The sequence below is a fragment of the Mirounga angustirostris genome, unplaced genomic scaffold (genome assembly GCF_029215605.1).
Source record: "Mirounga angustirostris isolate CCGP_5_RB_7025 unplaced genomic scaffold, mMirAng1.0.hap1 SCAF_14, whole genome shotgun sequence".
Classification (NCBI taxonomy): Eukaryota; Metazoa; Chordata; class Mammalia; order Carnivora; family Phocidae; genus Mirounga; species Mirounga angustirostris.
In genome coordinates, this window is record NW_026991722.1 from 64,766,886 (window position 1) to 64,782,813 (window position 15,928).

Sequence of the window (15,928 nt, forward strand, 5' to 3'; positions counted from 1 at the left end):
CTCTGTCAAAAAAATAAATAAATAAAATCTTTAAAAAAAAAAAAAGAAAGAAAATGTCTCCATCCAAGTGGTACTACGAATACTGCTATCAGTCCATGAGCATGATTTTTTTTTTTTTAAAGATTTTATTTATTTATTTGAGACAGAGAGAAGGAGAGAGAGAGAGAGCACATGAGAGGGGGGAGGGTCAGAGGGAGAAGCAGGCTCCCTGCTGAGCAGGGAGCCCGATGCGGGACTCGATCCCGGGACTCCAGGATCATGACCTGAGCCGAAGGCAGTCGCTTAACCAATTGAGCCACCCAGGCGCCCCCCTGAGCATGATTTTAATTGAGCATATTTATTGTTGGAAGGCATTTATAGAATTCTGTTAGATTCTTCTCCTGATGTTTGCCTTTTAGTTTGTTGTTACATTGCAGATTAGTCATTTGCATTTGAAGGTTAGGTGGAAGCTCCTCAATTGCACAATTAAATGGAATTTGAAATATGGAAATTTCCATTGCACTTGACATCAAGGTCTGGAGATATTGCTTCTTGTTTTAATTTTTGACATTACAGGAAGTGTATAAAGAGCTGTTTTACATTCTTTGTGATTCAAAACATTATTGTCAAAATGACTGCTACAATACACATTTCACATATAAGCACTGTTTTGCTCTCTAATTTCAGCTTGAATTCATTGAGAAACACTATCAAGCCTGTAGCAAAAGCTAATTTCCAGTTATTCAGTAATGACAGTTGGGATGATTCTCTCTTTTGAAACATTTCAATCTTGGCTCTGAGCTGGAAAAAAAAAACTGCAGTAAAACTTTAGTACTGCTAAGCCATCAAAATGCTGTAAAGTAGAGCAAGGCACGATATTCAGCTTCTATCTACAAAACTTCATCGACCTGATGATGGGTAAATACAAGAGCAAATGAAGTTCACTATTGATAATTCTAGTTCAATAACATATGATAGATGCAAATATTTTCTGCAAATTAGTTCCTGCTGAGTAATTTGAGTCCAACGAATAACCATAGGCTCTAAAGGCCTTATCTCTTCTAGAGCTTTATAAATTTATCCAACTAAGCCTTTTCCTGCTTCACAAAGTTTTACCTCCATCAATTAACACATCTTAGCAGATTCCCCTTCAGGTTGTATCTAATTAGTGTTTTCTCAATTTTTTTGGAAAATATTCTTGCCTATTGTTGTTCCATGCAGATTCCTCAAAGAGCCTTATTTTTCAATGACTTCAAACTTGGCATTGGCACCTCAAACAACAGCAACTGAGCACTGTTGGTAACATCTCTCATCCCATTGATAATCATCAAGGAAAATCACTCAAAATCATTGGTTTTGGGTTTTTGTTTTGTTTTGTTTTGTTTTTGTCAGGAACATCTTATCTATGTCCTTCTTCTGGCCAGAGGGACTTCAATATTGCTATAGCAGAATATAATCTAGATTTACAGATGACTTTGCCTTTCCTTCTTGTAACCAACATAGCACGTGCATGCATGCGCGCATGTGTTAAAGTTTTCTGATGTCAGAATGACAAGAATGTGAATAATTGTCCCATTTTTTCCAAGTTTTTAAAATATTTATTTATTTAAATAGTCTCTACATCCAATGTGGGGCTCAAACTCACAAACCCAAGATTAAGAGTTGCATGCTCCTCTGACTGAGCCAGCCAGGTGCCCCCACGTTTTATGTTTTTAATGTCACATTTTACTTTATTTATTTGAGAGAGAGAATGAGAGGGGGGAGGGTCAGAGAGAGAGGCAGACTCCCTGCTGAGCAGGGAGCCCGACGTGGGACTCAATCCCGGGACTCCAGGATCATGACCTGAGCCGAAGGCAGTCGCTTAACCAACTGAGCCACCCAGGCGCCCCACATTTTACTTTTTTAAAATTTTATTTTTTAGAGGAGGAGGGGCAGAGGGAGAGGGAGAGAGAGAAGCTGAAGCAGGTTCCACCCTCAGCACGGAGCCCAATGCGGGGCTTGATCTTACAACCCTGAGATCATTCCCTCAGCTGAAATCAAGAGCTGGACACAAAACCGACCCAGCCATCCAGGCGCCCCACACTTGACATCATTTTATCTTGTGTATCCCTTAACCAATTATGGTCATCATGGTAATTTTTACTACTTTCCTCTTTTAGCCCTCATCCTAGCTTTATAAGTGATTAATTCACTACCTTTACTATATATTTACCTTTCAAGTGAGATTTCTTCTTTCATGTTTTCTTGTTACTAGTTAGGGTCTTTTCTTTTCATCTTAACATTTCTTTTCTTTCTTTTTTTTTTTTAAAGATTTTATTTATTTATTTGACAGAGAGAGAGAGCACAAGCAGAGGGAGTGGCAGGCAGAGGGAGAGGGAGAAGCAGACTCCCCGCTGAGCAGGGAGCCTGACGCGGGGCTTGATCCCAGCACCTGGGATCATGACCTGAGCCGAAGGCAGTCATTCAACCAACTGAGCCACCCAGGCGCCCCTCATCTTAACATTTCTTATAAGGCCCTTTTTAGTGGTGATGCAAGCTTGTGCTTTAGCTTCTGCTTGTCAGGAAAACTATCTCTCCTTCAATTCTGAATAATTGTGCTGGGTAGAGCATTGTTTGTTGGAAGTTTTTTTTTTCCTTTCCTTGACTATATCTTGCCAATCCGTTCTGGCCTGCAAAGCTGCTGCTGCTGCTGCTTTTTTAAAGATTTTATTTATTTACTTGAGAGAGAGAGAGCATGGGCGGGGAGGAGGGGCAGAGGGAGAGGGAGAAGCATACTCCTCACTGTGCAGGGAGCCCAACATGGGGCTTGATCCTAGGGTCCTGGTATCATGACCTGAGCCGAAGGCAGACGCTTAACTGACTGAGCCACCCAGGTGCCCAGCGTATTATATTTCTAATACCTCCCAGTAGTTGAAGTTGTGTCAAGACCTGTCAGTGTCCCTGCAAAGCTTCTGCTGAAAAATCTGCTGATAGTCTAATGGGGTTTCCCTTGTACAAAACAAATTGTTTTTCTCTTGCTGCTTTTAATATTTTTTCCTTGTCTTTAACTTTTGACATTTTAATTATAATATGTCTTGGTGTGGCTCCCCTTGCATTCACTATATTTGGAACTCTTTGGGCTTCCTGGATCTGAATGTCTGGTTACTTTCCTGGGTTAGGGAAGTTTTCAGCTATTATTTCTTCAAAAAAGATTTCTGCCCCTTTCTCTTCTTGACTCCTTCTGGGAGTCCTACAAATGTTAGTCCTTTTGATGTTATCCCATAACTCCTTTATGCTGTCTTTACTTTTTTTCTTTTTTCTTTTTGCTGCTCTGATTGAGTGAGTTCTGCTGCATTATCTTCCAGTCGATTCTTTCTTCTGCTTCATCTAGTCTGGTGATAAGCCCTAGTGTATTTCTTAGTTCAGTTATTGAATTCTACAGCTATTTGACTTCTATTTGGTACTTTCTTAGATTTTCCGTCTCTTTGTTGAAATTCTCACTGTGTTCATCCATTCTTCTCCCCAGTTCGGTGAGCCCTTTGTGACCCTTACTTTGAACTCTTTATCAGGTAAATTACTTCTGTTTCATTAAGGTGGTTTTTTTTTTTTCTGAGGTTTTATCTTGTTCTTTCATTTGGTATATATGCCTCTGTTTCTTCATTTTGCTTGACTCTGTTTGATTCTGTACAGTAGATGAAACAGCCCCCTCTGCCAGTCTTTTTTTTTTTTTTTTAAAGATTTTTTTACCCCTCTGCCAGTCTTGAAAGAAGGGCCTCATGTAGGAGGTAGGTCTGTCATTCAAACCTGCCCCAGCTCTTTGTTGTCCCCCAAACCTTTGTGCTTGTCCAGGCAATGTATTATATTTCTTTTTTTTTTTATTGAACACAGTTTTCTTTTTTTTTTTCAAACCACTTAATTTATTGGCTTACAGATGAATTGGCATCTATAAAAATAAACCTCCTGAAAAGGGTTTAGGCTGCTTGAATCCGGCTAACTTGTCAACCCTTTATCAATGTAAGACTAATAAAATGTATTTTCATTATCAACATAAAATGGAAGCATCAAGATTGGTGTAATGTTAGTTTAGAAAGTCATTTGCAGTGACATTTAAAACAATTTATTTTAACATCTGACTTATGATAAGAATATTGCCTATTAAATTAAGGTTGGCTGTTCAGAATTCACTGGGGCCCTATTCTCCCCCTCTGTGACAGTTAACATCTTTTGATATCAAGGGTCATCACATACCGAAAATGAAAAAAGACGAAGACAGACACCAGGCCATTCTGAGCAAATGCCTATTAAAATGACTGATCCCTGACATTTTAATGCGAAGTCTGTGCTTCTGATAGCTTCCTTTCCCTTGCCCCTGTAAAGCCTTCTGCCCTGGCAATATCTTTATTGACGCCCAACCCATTTGGAACATCTGTAAGTCCTTCCCTTTATCTCTACTGCAGTTCAGAATGCTTTCCCCTGTGGAATCGCCAGAGAACAGGTGAAAATAAACCTGCAAATGAACTCCCCAGGAGTTCACTTCACCTCCCTAAGAACACTGACAACAGCTGAAGAGACAACAAACTGGTTGTTCAGCCAGCCTGTGATGTTACTTTTACACACAGTCTGGAAATCTTCACAACCCGCCCCTCAACTCCAGAGCAAGATCTGCCAATATTTCAGGTCATCCACCAGAAGATTCAAGATAAAATTAAGCTGACACAGGAAAAATACATTTCCTTGTAGAATGTCAAGCCTCTGGAAACAAGCAGGCATAAATTTTTGTCAACGTATTTAAGGGAGCCCCACTGAGAAATCTTCCATGGTCTCAGGAGCTCAGCCCATATGCTGGGATAGACTTTATCGGGATTCTAGCTACCATGTCAGTCACAAAAGACAACTAGGCAATCTGTTTTGATTTCATAAATTTAGAGTTAAGTTGTATGGCAAGTCCATCTCAGGAATTCCTCTGTCCCTGTTAAGAAGGCACAGGATCTCATAATAGCTAAGTTGTCGAAGCAAGGTACGTGGTAGGGCAATCTTTCCACCCCCCATTGTACGTGCACCTCGACCCGGGTTTGTCGGGGCTGGGGTTAGGAAAACGCCTCTTTCTTTCCCTCTCTCTCAACTTCACAGAGCTTTCCGCAGTAAAGTGTTTCCATCAGCTTTGTCCTTTTGTCAGGGACCGGTTTGGTAGTCGCAGAAGCCCAGCCCTGGGAACCCTGGAAGCTTCTCCCGCAGCACTCCACACTTCCATTCCGCTGGTCTGGCGATCAAGGTTTTCAGGCAATAACCGCATGTCATTTGGTCCTTTTCCCCTTAGTTCTTAGTCATTGCACTGGCAAGTCTTTCTATATGCGCTTCTCCCACACGCCTTCTAAGATGCCGGGCCCCGCCCCCCTTCAGGGCCCCAAACAGCTCTCCGGGGCTCAGAGTCCAGGCTTATCACCTCGGGTTTCCCCAGACAGGTTTCTCCTCAGCTGCTCAATCACAAGGCTGCCTGGGTGGCACAAGGCAACAGAACAACCACCCTTTCTGCTCCCTCCGGGACTCAAGTCCGCTCCTGGGTCTACACACAGGAGCGGCTTTGAGCCGGCGGCCGCGGGCTGGGACCGCACGGGCGGCCGAGGCGCCCAGACCCCGCTGTGCGGCCGCGCGGGGAGGCGGAGGCGCGGCGGGAGGGCGGGCGCGCCGCCCCGGTCCCCGGCAACCTGTGATGCAGGTGCGTCTCCGACCCGCCTGCGCATCGCACCGCCAGAAACCTCAGACACCCCATTGTGTCACCAGGCGGCACGCCGTCTCGGCCCCCGCCGTCCTCGCCTACCTTCTGGCGGCCTCTCCGTTGCGCCCGCACCGCCGGCCGCCTGCCTCCAGGGCCCGCGTTCCGGGGCTCAAGCGCCCGGCGCCGCCGCGGGGACCATGGCCGCGGGCGCACTCAGGGCTCGGAGGCGGCGGCAGCGGGACGGCCGCGCCCAGCGCGCTCAGCTCCCGGCTCGGCCGCGGCCACCCGGAGCTTTGGACGCGGGGGAGGAAGGCCACAGTTTTCTTTTTTTAAAAAGATTTTATTTATTTATTTGAGAGAAAGAGTGAGAGAGAGCATGAGAGGGTAGAGGGTCAGAGCATAATCCCCACTGAGCAGGGAGCCCAATGCGGGACTCAATCCCAGGACTCCAGGATCATGACCTGAGCCAAAGGCAGTTGCTTAACCAACTGAGCCAACCAGGTGCCCAGTGTATTATATTTCTAATACCTCCCAGTAGTTGAAGTTTTGTCAAGACCTGTCAGTGTCCCTAACTGAGGATGATCTTAGCACCTAGACTCAGGTTGTTTGAAAGCCAGACCCTCAGGCAGCAGCTTTTAAAAATGTGCACATATATATATACAGTCCCATGGGACTGCAGCCATAAGCCCTCCTGGCCAGGTGATCTGGCAGTGACTCCTGGGCATCACTGCAAAAATCCCATGATGATTAGCTACTAGGCCTCCTTCATAGGAAGACAGCTCCAGCATCCATTGCCTCTTGCTGTGCCCAGGGGTGGTAGCTTTTTAAGACCTCTTTCTTCATTGGTTACAGTCCTGTGGGATCCTGCAGCATAGGTCTCACCAAAGCCAGGCAATGTAGAGGTGTCCCCTGGCAACAGACACAAAAATCAGGGTGCCAAACAGGGCTATGAGCTCCTTTCTGAGTGACCCTGATTATTACAGTCCAATAGGACCAGGAACACAGTCTCTCTTGGCCTCCAGAGCCAGGTAGTTTGTAGGTGTCCCCTGAGCCTGACATGTGTAAAAGCTTCCTTCTGGAAGATACTCTGGAGCATGGCAAAGGGAGAGTGCAAAGATGGCACCCACCAGTCTCCATCCCAAAGAGTACTCTAGCATGCTCCTAGATGTGTGTGTAAAATTACTTAGTTGCCTGCCCCTCAGGCCTACCCTTCAATATAAGCAGGTGGGCCTCTCTCCCTTTAAGTCTGGGCTCTATGGACTGCCTCTGAGCTAGACTCTGGGGTGGGTAAGTCCAAGCCTGCACACAGATCCTTTAAGAGCCATTGTCTCTCAGATTGCTATAATCTTGTGGGTTTGGGAAGGAGGCCACATTGGTTTTCAAAGTTAGGTGTTTTGAGGGCTTGTCTCTCAGGTGCAGGTCCTAAAAGTTGAGATACCTGACGTGGGGTTCAAACCCTTTGCTCCTCAGGGAGTTTTGAGTTTTCTACTGGTTGTGGGTTGCTGCACTAGGAGTGGGGTTTATGGCGAGATTGTTTCTCAGCTTCTCCTACCCACTTCAGTGTGGCTTTTCTTCTCGTTTGCCTGAAGAATAGTTGTCATTCAACCAGCCTTTAGTTTTTTGTTTTTTTTTTTTTAAGAAGAAATTGCTCCATATGTTGCTATAGACTCAGTATGTCTGTGGGAGGAGGTGAGTTCAGGATCTTCCTGTATCACCATCTTGAACCGGAACCTGTCTTGTTTTGACCACTGATGATGCTCCCAGTGTCCTCTAATCTTTGAGCAACTGTTCTCACTGAATGACTAAGAGTCTAAAATGAGTTTATTTTCTCTGGACACAATTTAATTACCTCAGCATCAGTAAGCAGCTTTCTTTGGCTAACAGATGAGCCACTTGGAAATCACTTTGATTGCAACTTCATTTTCATATATTTCTGTGAAGAAATTCTGATGAGCTATGAGCCATTCCATCTCGAATTTTCTTTTTCTGGCTCTTGTTTTCCTGTGAGTTGGGGACACTATGATGACTGTGTCAGTTGAGATGTATATTGCGTTCTTTCAGCACAGATACAACGTCACCGTATGATAAATCCGGTGCCTTGTCATTTAATTCAAAACCCCAAAATATCCACCCTCCACTTTGCTTTGGAAGTGTGATATTCAGAGTTTGCTTTTCTTCTTTTCACGATGGATGTGCATGGGCAGTAAAAAAATAAAATGCTGTGGTGCAAAGACAACACATGGCATTTGGAGCTCTGTTGAGTTATAAACTGCGTCACTGCGACTTGTAGGGTGCGGAGCCGAGCAGCCCTAAACAACACGTGGCTTTCTTCCAGTGGGTGTGAGTGTAGATTTATTTCAATAAAACTTTACGGACCCTGAGATTTGAATTTCACATAATTTTCATGTGTCATGAAATACCCTTCTTTTCATTCCCCGCCCCCCACCCAGCCGTTTAAAGACGTAAAGCCATTCTTTGGCCATGGGCCATACAAAAAGTTAGGGGGCTCCATTTGGCCCCTGAGACATTGTTTGCCATCTTCCATATGGAATGTGTGTCTCTGTCCTGTTCCCAGTGTGACTTAGGATTTTTTAGGGTCACTACCACAACCTCTACAGAACTTCTCTCCCCTGAAAAAGGCCCATCATTACCATCTCACACCCCTGATAATTACATTCAGTGTTTGTTTGCATCTTACTCCATCTCTATGTTTGGCCAGCTCCCTATTTCAGACAGCCTGGCACATGATCCCTGGCTACGTCCCACAGCACCATCAACATTTATCCCGCCCAGATGGAGCTCCTTCATCTAGGGATAGTATTCCATCCATAAGGGGGAACTTGAGCCACCAGAGTTAGGTTCTAGAACACAGAGCAAAGACCAAAAACTACCCACACCCACAACACAAAAGATGCAGTTGACCCTTGAACAACATAGGTTTGAACTACAGGGGTCCACTTACACGTGGGATCTTTATTGATATATACAGTACAGTATTATAAATGTATTTTCTCTTCCTTATTTTTTTTTTTTTAAGATTTTGTTTATTTATTTGAGAGAGAGGAGAGTGAGAGAGAGCACAAGGGGGGTGGGGGGGAAAGGGCAGAGGGAGAGGGAGAAACAGGTTCCCTGCCGAGCGCAGAGCAGACGTGGGACTCAGTCCCAGGACCCTGGGATCATGACCTGAGCTGAAGGCAAATGCTTAATCAACTGAACCACTCAGGCTCCCCTTCCTTATGATTTCTTTTTATTTATTTATTTTTTTAGGATTTTATTTATTTGAGAGAGAGTGATCGAGGGAGAAAGAGAGTACAGCCGGCAGGGGAGAGGGGGGCGGAGAGGCAGAGGGAGAGGGAGAAGCAGACTCCCTGCTGAGCAGGGAGCCCGATGGAGGGCTCAATCCCAGGACCCTGAAATGATGACCCGAGCTGAAGGCACCCAGCTGCCCCTATATGTGGATTTTTGACTGCACAGAATTTTTGACTAACCCCTGTGTTGTTCAAGGGTCAACTGTACTTCTCTGATCCCATGTTTCATCTGAGACTGAGGCATAAAACAGTGATTCTTAAACCTTGCTGAACATTTGATTACTTGAGCGGCGTAAAAACAAACAAAACAGGGTGCCTGCGTGGCTCAGATGGTTAAGCCTCTGCCTTCGGCTCAGGTCATGATCCCAGAGTCCTGGGATCGAGTCCCGAATCGGGCTCTCTGCTCAGCGGGGAGCCTGCTTCTCCCTCTGCCTCTCTCTTTGTCTGTTATGAATAAATAAATAAAATCTTTAAAAAAACAAAACAGGGGCACCTGGGTGGCTCAGTCGTTAGGCATCTGCCTTTGGCTCAGGTCATGATTCCAGGGTGCTGGGATTGAGTCCTGCATCGGGCTCCCTGCTTGGCGGGAAGCCTGCTTCTCCCTCTCTCACTCCCCCTGCTTGTGTTCCCTCTCTCACTGTGTCTCTTTCTGTCAAACAAATAAAATCTTTAAAAATAAAAATGTTTTCTTTTCTTGGGGCACCTGGGTGGCTCAGTTGGTTGAGTGTCTGACTCTAGGTCTCAGCTCAGGTCTTGATCTCAGGGTTGTGAGTGCAAGCCCCGCATTGGGCTCTAGGTTGGGTGTGGAGTCTACTTAAAAAAAATTATTTTCCCCTTTCTTCCACTAAAGGAAACATTATATCCACTCTTCTGCCTCTGGCTTTTAAAAAACCTAATCATATATCCTGGAAACATTTCCACGTCAGTACGTAGAGACCTCCTTTGCTGTTTGTTTTTACATTTGCATACTATTCCACTATGAAGATATACCATAGTTTATTTAACCTGTCTCTGTAGGCCGATATTCAGAGCATTCCCAAACTCTCATTATAAACAGTGCCTCAAAGTATAACTTTGTATGCCTATAATTTCACATATATGCAGGTGTCTTAGTCGGTTTAGGCTGCCATAATAAATGACCAACAACCGGGTGGCTTATATACAGAAATTTATTTCTCACAGTTCTGGTGGCTGGGAAATTCAAGGTCAAGACACTTGCATATTCAGTATCTGGTGATAGCCCACTCCCTGGTTCCTGTGTCCTCAACATGGCCGAAGGAAGGCGTGAGGGGGCTCTTTGGGGTCTCTCTTTTTTTTTTGAGGATGAGCCATGCAGGCAGGAAAGTTTATTTATCTTTTATTATTTTATTTTATTTTTTTTAAAGATTTTATTTATTTATTTGAGAGAGAGAGAATGAGAGAAAGCACATGAGAGGGGGGAGGGTCAGAGGGAGAAGCAGACTCCCTGCTGAGCAGGGAGCCCGATGCGGGACTCGATCCCGGGACTCCAGGGTCATGACCTGAGCCGAAGGCAGTCGCTTAACCAACTGAGCCACCCAGGCGCCCAGGCAGGAAAGTTTATTAAGGCGAGAGTACACCCGACATGTGGGAGCATGTGGGCTTAGGGGAGAGCTGCCTGCGGTCTCTTTGAAAAAAGCACTAATTAGGGACGCCTGAGTGGTTCAGTCGGTTAAGCATCTGCCTTCGGCTCAGGTCATGATCCCGGGGTCCTGGGATTGAGCCCCACATCGAGTTCCGTGCTCAGCGAAAAGCCTGCTTCTCCCTCTGCCTGCCGCTCCCCCTGCTTGTGTTCCCTCTCTCTCTCTCTGACAAAAAAATAAATACAATCTTAAAAAAAAAAGGCACTAATTACATTCATGAGGGCTCCACCTTCATGACTTAATCACCTCCCATAGGCCCCACTTCCTAATACCATCACATGTATTTTACGGAGACACAAACATTCAGCCTACAACAGCACATATTTCTGTAGAATGAAGTCCCCAAAGTGGGACGGCAGATTAAAGGATAAATGCACATCTATACATATGGTCAAATTTCCCTTGACCCTTAAACCTTGCTGAACAGTCTTGCTTGGTCTAAGTCGGGTGGCTTGCCCCATTCTTGCTGGTGCTTGCTTTAGGAGTGGACATGTGACCCAGTGGGGTGGGGATGGGAAGGGGAATCTCTTGATCATACCATTTTGTCCTTCCACAGTAACATTAAAGAATGCCTACTTCCCCGTCGCCTCATTGACATTGCTTTAGAGGAGGCAGGGCGCATGCAACAGTGACTTAACACGACATAGGTTTATTTCTGACTTACATACGGACAGGGCAGTGTTCCTCTGAGCAGTAACTCAGCAATCCAGGCTGGTGGAAGCTCCACCATCCTGAGGCTTACACCAAGTGGAACACTTGACCTTCTCCCTCGGTAGTTGAGTTTTAGAACAGAACTGGAGAGTCTGTTAAGTCTGCTTGCAGAGTTATGGATCAGAATGAGTCGCATGCCAAGCCTCAGTGAAGGGGGACCAGGGACTTGGATCCTCCATATCCTCAGAAGTAGAGGAGAACTGGACATTGGTGAAATTATATGTCCAACTTTTAGATCTCTGCCAATCTTACAGGTGAAAAAAATGTTCAGAGTAGTTTTATTTTGCATTTCTCATATTAGGAGTGAGATTGAGCATCTTTTCATCTATTTAAGGACCACCATCGGCAGTTATGGTACAATTAACGTACAACCAGACTTGCCCCTTCTGGGGCTTTCCTACTCAGTTTCTGTTTTCCGTCTGAGAGAAACATCTTTTCCCCTCCATGATTGGTAGGACAGTGGTGACTGACCCTGTGAAAACTTGAGCTACAGCTGAGATCCCACCTTTTCAGTAATACTAATAGTTTGATTCTCATTATAAAATAACTTCCAACGAATAGCCGTAGCATTCATGCTATATAACTTATATACCATCACAGGAGGCAGGATGGTCATTCTGTAATAGTAGGAGCCAGAACTAGAAATCTTTGCCTACATGTGCTTACATGTTATGAGTCTTGCATCAACCATCTCTGTTTGAGGGAGGAAGTATCTTTTTTTAAAAAATTAATTAATTTATTTGAGAGAGAGGGAGAGCGCATGCATGTGCATAGGGGGAAGGGTAGAGGGAGAGGGAGAGAGTGAATCTCAAGCAGACTCTGCCCTGAGTGTGGAGCCTGACCTCATGATCCTGAGATCATGACCTGAGCATAAACCAAGAGTTGGATGCTTAACTGACTGAGCCACCCAGGCACCCCTTATTTTTGTTTAAACCCCCAGATCACCTAGGATCCACCCACTCTGTTCCTCATGCAAAGCCTATTCAAAAAGTAGTCAAAACTCAGGGTGCCTGGGTGGCCCAGTCAGTTAAGCATCTGACTCTTGATTTGCCTCAGGTCATGATCTCAGGGTCATAGGGTCAAGCATGAGCTGGGAGTCTGCTTGTCTCCCTCTCCCTCTGTCCCTCCCCCTTCCCCTCTCACATGAGTGTGGGCTCTCTCTTTCTCTCTCTAAAATAAATAAATCTTAAAAAAAAAAAAAAGGTAGTCACAACTTAGGTCAGCCTAACCTTCCTGGGGTTAGGTAATCAGATCGATTGGTCTATACCTGTAACACTGGAGTGACTCAAGGATCTTAAAAAAGTTTACTCATCAGCCATTCATGGTATAACCATCTTATCCAGGCAAGCTTTCTGTTGCAATAATTAGAAACTCTGATTCAAAATAGTATAAGCAGTAAGGGCATTTGCCATTTCCCATAACACAAAGTCTATAGCAGGGCAGTTCAAGATGCAGGATCTCCAGACCCTAGGTCTGCTTCTCTCTGATTTTCTTGGTTCTAACCACAGTCAGATTTGGGCTTCATTTTTTCTCTCAGTGGTGTCTCGATGTCTGCAACCACCCCAGGCCTCACATCCAGTCATGACAATGCCCAGTGGAAGAAGGACTGTTACTTTTTGTGTGTGTGTCCCATTTTAAGAGCAAAGAGCAGTTCCTCAAGGAATCTTCCAAGAGATTCCCCTTCCCATCCCCACCCCATTGGGTCACATGTCCACTCCTAAAGCAAGCACCAGCAAGAATGGGGCAAGCCATGCCCGACTTAGACCAAGCAAGACTGTGGCTTTGTCTTTGGGAAGAAGAAAGAATGACTCCTGGGAGCCATTCGAGCAAATGTGGACTAAAATTCAGAAAAAAGAAGCCCTTTCTAAGATCCTGAGATAATGGACATTTATGTGATGAATAAACTTAGCACACATGGTGTGCTGAGCATCTTCTGGGAACTGGGATTAGGGATGCGAGGGTGAATATTGTATGGCTCTGCCTGGTGGTGCTCAGTCTAGGGAAGGAATCAGAACTAAGCCATCATCGGATTTTAACCTGGTTCCTCAATAGCATTCCTACAGAGAACAGGGTTTTCAGTTATGATGAGGATTTCACTTTTTCCCCCCGAGTGTTATTGAGATATAATTGACATATAACATTGTATTAGCTTGAGGTGTATAACATGATTTCATACATGTATATAATCACAAAATGGTTACCACAGTAAGTTAACATCCATCACCTCACAGTTATGTTTTTCTTGTGATTTCAAATATATAATACAGTATTGTTAACTATAGTCACCATGCTGTACATGACATCCCCAGAACTTATTTTTTTTTAAAGATTTTATTTATTTGAGAGAGAGAATGAGATAGGGAGAGCATGAGAGGGGGGAGGGTCAGAGGGAGAAGCAGACTCCCTGCCGAGCAGGGAGCCCGATGCGGGACTCGATCCCGGGACTCCAGGATCATGACCTGAGCCGAAGGCAGTCGCTTAACCAACTGAGCCACCCAGGCGCCCTGAATTTATTTATCTTAAAACTAGAAGTTTGTATCTTTTGACCACCTTCACTCATCTCACCCATCCCCCACCCCTACCTCTGGCAACCCCCAAACTGTTCTCTGTGTCTCTGTGGGTATTTTTTAGATTTCATGCCTAAGTGAGGTCATACAATATTTTTCTTTCTCTGTCTGATTTGTTTCATTTAGCATAATGCCCTCAATACCCATCCATGTTGTTACAAATGGCAGGATTGCCTTTTTTTTTTTTTTTGGCTGAATACTATTTCATTCCATGTATACACACACACACTGCGTTTTCTTTATCCATTCATCCATCAGTGGATACTTTGGTTCTTTCCATGTCTTGACTGTTGTAAATAATGCTGCTGCGAACATGGGGGTGCAGATATCTTTTCGAGACAGTGATTTCATTTCCTTTGGATAAATACCCAGAAGTGGAATCGCTAGATCATATGGTAGTTCTAGTTTTAATTTTTTTTTTTAAAATTTTATTTATTTGACACAGAGAGAGAGAGCGAGAGAGGGAACAAAGCGGGGGCAGTGGGAGAGGGAGAAGCAGGCTCCCCGCGGAGCAGGGAGCCCGATGCGGGGCTCGATCCCAGGACCCTGGGATCATGACCTGAGCCGAAGGCAGATGTTTAACGACTGAGCCACCCAGGCGCCCCTAGTTTTAATTTTCTGAGGAAACTCCATACTGTTTTCCGTAGTGGCTGCACCAATTTACCTTCCCACCGACAGTGCAGACGGGTTCCTTTTTCTCCACATCCTCGCCAACACCTGCTTTTTCTTGTCTTTTTGGTAATACCCATTCTAACAGGCATGAGGTGATATCTACCTCACTGTAGTTTTGATTTGCATTTTTCACTACTTTTTGGCCAAGAATTTCACTTTTCTTTTTTTTTAACCATTCACTTAATAAAAACCTACCGAATGCCTCCCCTGTGCCAGGCACAATGCTCTGAGTCCCAGCTTCAGAGAGCTTACATCCTAGCTTAAATGGTTTGATGATTGCATTTCTTGTTGTACATGAATAATTATGGACTTCCTTCTCATTTTAAAAGTCTTTGTGATTTTGGTTAGCATCCGCAGGAGACGAGCCACCTCTGGGCCTGTGGACTCAGGGGCCACCATCTGTGCTGCCATGGAGGTCTGTCATGTGCCGCCTCAGCTGGCCAACTGGCTTCCCTAAATGACACTTCTGTCATAACCACAGTGGGAACCAACAGAGGGTTTTTTAAGTGGTGGGATGACATGATCAGCATTAGCCTATCTCCAAAAATGGAAACTTGAAAACAAAACACATTAAAAAAAAAAAAAAGTTGAATCAACCCACAGCAGAACTTGGATTTTAAGTTAATTTCTAAGTGGCCCGTAGGCGCTGTTGGTCTCGAAGGTTCCTCTCTGGCCTTGGGGGCCTCTGTCAGGTAAGCAGTTTCCTGCACATCTGTAACGACTTGCTTCACTCCCTGCTTTGAGCCTACTTTTGAGTCGACTCCTGCCTAGGCTTTGGGTCATTCTTCCGGGAGAATTTCAAGTGCAAAGATCAACATCTCGAGGCTTCTGGCGTTTAGTGTCTATTTCCGAAAGGGCGCAGTCATAGCTTCCTCTCACTCTCCTCAGGCCCTTTCCTTCACCTGCTCGGCTTTAATCACCACCTATAATCTGATAACTCCCAGGTCCTTTGCACCTCTCTCCTAAGCCCCAGTCCTGCATGGTGAATTCTAGCATACTAATTGTTTTCTTACTTGTGTATTATCTTCTCTCCCATGAGAATGTGAGTTCCCTGAGAATAGGGGTTTTGGCCTGTTTTGTGCACAACCATTGGCCCAGCACCTGCAATCTGTCTGGATGTCCCAAAGCTCTTCAAATTCATTTTCCTCTGCCCATAACCCCAGACTTGCTTGTGTTTTTGTATTCCTTAAAATCGTCTGCTACTAGTTCCTGTGGTCAGAAACCTGTTATCTTCAATGCCTCCCTCACTGGCAAATCCATCACTAAAGCCTGCCCTGCCTAAGGCTCACTGGGGCCCACCCCCCTCCTCGCTCCCTGTCATGCTCTAGTGTGGGT